This window comes from Myotis brandtii, unplaced genomic scaffold, assembly GCF_000412655.1.
Source record: "Myotis brandtii unplaced genomic scaffold, ASM41265v1 scaffold265, whole genome shotgun sequence".
NCBI lineage: Eukaryota > Metazoa > Chordata > Mammalia > Chiroptera > Vespertilionidae > Myotis > Myotis brandtii.
Genome location: NW_005360086.1, coordinates 1,708,610 through 1,713,217, shown reverse-complemented (window position 1 = coordinate 1,713,217; position 4,608 = coordinate 1,708,610). Strand labels below are relative to the sequence as shown.

Genomic DNA, 4,608 nt, shown 5'->3' with positions numbered 1-4,608 from the left:
CTCTCTCCCTTCCTCTCTGTAAAAAAATCAATAAAATATATATTTAAAAAAAATTTCAGTCCCTGATAACCTACTGTGTCAGGGCTCAACTATACCGTGTTCACACTTTCTATTGTAATTCATTTGCATGCCTTTTATCACATATACACCTTTGCAGTTATGGTTCAGTCTTTTTACTGCCTACTCAAACTGTTGGTAACATTCTAATCAATTTTCCATAGCATGCCCATCTAGCCACATGCACCCCCAACCCCCCAAAAAAAACCACCAAGAGCCTTAGCTATAACACTATTTAAGATTCCTCAGGCCCTAGTAACACTTGTCTTCTCTCCCACTCCTTCAGGCTAATTCCTACTAATCCTTTAGGTCCCAGTATTTAAGGGTCATTTTAGGAGGCCTTTCCCGAATACCCCAGGCTGGGTTAGGTGCACCTCTCATTTGTGCTTTTCTCCATTGTGGCACTCGTCACATTGTGTTATGAAGTGCATTCACTCCTTCATATCTGCCACCAGACTGGTGTTCTCTCAGGCCAAGTGCTGTATCTATACTATGCTATATACTACTATAGCTTAAGAGCAATACACTTTTGTTGAATGAATGCAGGAATTCCCCCAACTTACAATTAACAAATGAGAAAATTAAGCATAATTCATAAAATAAGGAAGCACTACATTACTAACTTAAGCTACTTTTTCCCCTTGTGAAGAAATCAAGTCTAATGATACAGTACACACCCACACTTTCCCTAAAGCAATCAATCAAATATGTACTTTAACATTTTCAGTGTTGATAATAGCACTGTCCTTTTTTTTTAGTCTCTGTATTTTAGAAATACATAATGATATCATTAAGGCTGAAGTGATGAATTCTCCAAAATAATGGAAGGGGCAGAGAATATAGAGGAAATAATATTGGCCATGTGTTGATAATGTCATATTGGGTATGGGTACATGAAAGCTCAAACTATTCACCCTACTCCTTATGTATGCTCTGAGGAGAAAAAGCAAACAGCAGTTAAGAACACATATTAACACAGACTGCTGGCAACTCCGAGAAGCCAACACTCACCTGCCTGCCATGCATAGAGTGAGGCAGGAAACGCCTGCATTTCTGACAGAAGAACATTCTGGTGACTCTGAATTAAAAATATCTAGTAAAATACTTGAAAGCTCACAAAAATGGTGGACAGAAGTCTTAACTGTTTTTTTCTTTTCTAAGTAACTTCCAAAGTTGATGACAATGTTTGTTAACATTTTGAAGATTTTAGAAAAGAACATTTAATTCAATTCCCCCCTTTAAAAAATGTTTCAGAGAGAGGGACATTGATTTGTAGTTCCACTTAATTATGCATTCATTGGTTACTTCTTGTATGTGCCCTGAGATCGAACCCCCAACCTTGGCATGTCAGGACCATGCTCTAACCAACTGAGCTACCTGGCTAGGGCTCAATTCCCTTTTTAAATAATTAAACCTCCACTGAACAGAGGGCATACTTCAATTTGATAAATGATAAAAGAAATCTCATTTTAGGTAATAATGAGAATCAGAGTTAAGTCAACAGTTACATAATTTCACATTTGGGTTGAGATCTATAATGTAAAAATCTCATTTTGAACTACAAAATTCTTACCTATTCTGACAATAACAAGGCTTCTAATGCTTTCTCTGGCAAACACTGAAATCTTCTCATGTGGACACTAACTGAAAGATGCTCTCACTAGGCAGTTAAAATCATATGCTTTCCTCATTACTGCGGTTGGTTAGGATTAACAAAACTGTTTAACGCAAAATACAATCACAAGGAATAAAATACTAACAAACGAGGCAAAAAGGTGTGTCAATGAATCCTTGGAACACTAAGGCTGATTTCACTTCAGCTGAAAACTTTCCCTCAAATCCAAAGCAATCTGTAAAGGAGTTGGGAACACCTGTTAAGTACAAAAGGCCCTTCCCAAGACTCACTTTTGGTAGTGGAAATATATACATCATTACAAATAAATGAAAGGTGGATAATTTGTATCACAGATGCACCTTACACTTAAAAACGAGCTTTCCCAAATGCTACTCACAATTAAGAACCCAGGACTAAGAGGTGGGTTAGGAAGCAGTAGAATGCTTAAGAGGCCATTATAAAATATGCAGATTTCTGGAGCCTTCCCCCAGACACGCATAATTAGAAGGGGGGGAGGGGTGAAATGCAGAAATCCACATTTAAAACAAATTATACAGGTCTAATATAGACATCTAGGAATGACTTTTAACAATAAGGTAAAGACCTAGCGGGGTAGCTCAGTCGGTTAAGAGCAACATCCTGATACACCAAGGTTGCAGGTTTGATCCCTGGTCAAGGCACATACAAGAAACAACCAATGAATGCATAAATAAACGGAACAACAAATTGATGTCTGTCTCTCCCCTCACCCCTCCTCTCTCTCTAAAATCAATAAATGTTTAAAAATTAAACAAATAAAACCACTAAGGTAAAAGTTTCCATTTCAATCATTAAACAAAATAACCCCATCCAGCCGAGAAATTGCTTTCCCCAACTAGTGCAAAACTTGCAAAGAAAAAAATTTCAATTACAATAGGAATGGAAATGGAAAAATATTTTGAAATATCAGGTTACAGTGATGGTGAAACCCCTACATTTATATGCAAGAGTTGTCCTTACTCCAAGATTTTAGCACTAACAGCCAAATGACCCGGAAGTGGTGCCACGAACTTCCCCAGCTTTATTATACCCTCCAGTAATTCTGACTTATTTAGAAGAGGCCATGTGCTTTGTTCCTGGTCAATGCCAACCTTTCCCCTGCAGTCCTGAATCTGAAATACTAGTAATTGACTTTTTCAAATCCCTCAATCTGGAATGAAGTGCAATCTGTCATTAAAGGCATAAAATACTTTGGTGACAAGTACCAAAAGTTTAAATCAGCCAGAAACACTAAAACTAAAAAGTAAACAGCTGAGATGACATAAAACCTAACTTGCTATTCTGAGAGCCTCATTGCTAATGTTATAAACCTGTAACATATAATGCAATGTGGGAATAAATACCACCACGGAAACAAAGTTTCTCCACAACCCTGTTCAAAAAACCAAGGAGGTACAGCATAGGCGGCTCCAGTCCACAAGGAGGCAATCAAAAGCGATTTTCCCTTTGATTCAAAATTGATAATTGTCTTTTTTGTACATCAACTAAATACTTTTCTGGGGAAAGCTTAGATGGAAAGATTACTGAGTTAAGTGGTAAAAGAAAAAGTTACCACACTGTGAAAAAGAAATGCCTACAAAAAAAGAGGGTCAAGACAAACAACAAAACTACTGTCTCCTATTTAGACAAATAAGGGGGAGAAACCCCAAAATATTAAAAACCAAAAACTTTCTAAAAGCTTCACTTCTCTTGAGGTCCATGCCAAATATGGGACTCTGACCCCACACAGTGAATTCTACCTTAACCCTTCACACTATGGAATCAGGTAGCATCCCGATCCTTTAAACCAGTGGTTCTCAACCTTCCTAATGCCGCGACCCTTAATACAGTTCCTCATGTTGTGGTGACCCCCAATTTCATTGTTACAAATTTAACATAATTAAAGCATAGTGATTAATCACAAAAACAATATGTAATTATATATGTTTCCCAATGGTCTTAGGCGACCTCTATGAAAGGGTCGTCCGACCCCCAAAGGGGTCGCGACCCACAACCCACAGGTTGAGAACCGCTGCTTTAAACACACACGCATGAAAGGACTCGGGTGGCACTAACTTGTTTCCATGCGCTGCAAAGAGATTTTACTCTGGCCAAAGCTTGTGTTTAGAGAGTAAGCAATTAACTTTTTTAAAAAAAATTCTATCCGTTTAACCATTCCTTCATATTTTGATTAGCGACTGCCTTTAAATTACCATGTTGTTTGATTATAACGGCAAGCCAAGTAAAGTTAAAACCCTACATCTGTTCTTCAGGTTAAGACTTAAAATAACCGTTATTGCTCCACGTTCAAAACACCTGGAATACATGAGGGTCTTTTCAGAGAACCGACTGCATGGAAGTGTGAGCAGGGCCACCAAGACTTGGCTTCGCCACTTAACCGGCCAGCAGATCCCGGGTGGGTGAGCCTCCCGAGCCTCACCTGGGAAACTGGGGGTGTAACAGTTACCCTCACTCACAGGGTCAGAGGACCAAGCGAGTTTTCTAAGAAAAGGCTTTGACAAGCGCTGACTAGAACGTGCTGCTATCCAGCAACATTTGCAAACAAACCTTTGTAAATACGGGTGAACCCGACCAAGTTAGGACCTCTTTAAAGATTCATTTCCCCAGATAAGCCTCCATTCAGAAATCGGACTACTGTCCCCACGAACCCTGGCCAGAAACGTCGGTCTCGCTACGTCGCTCAGCCCAAATAACGGGAGAATGTGTGCTTTTCCCTATTCTATTATGAAATGAAGACTCTGGAGTCCCCGATACAGTAACTCCTTCCCCGCGTGTCCCCTGCGCTGCCTCGACACCAAAACCAAAACAAATCATCCCTCCTGCCCGGACCCGGGCAGACTCCTCCCTCCCGGGCCACGCTCCCGGCTCCCGCCGGCCACGGGCTCAGACACCCGACA

At 40.0% G+C, this 4,608-nt stretch overlaps 1 protein-coding gene across 6 annotated transcripts in view; it reads right to left on the bottom strand.

Annotated features, from left to right (window-relative positions):
* The window catches only part of LUC7L3 (LUC7-like 3 pre-mRNA splicing factor), a 21,961-nt gene that overhangs the window by 16,906 nt on the left and 447 nt on the right, over window positions 1–4,608 (bottom strand). The gene's annotated exons all lie outside the window — the stretch shown is intronic.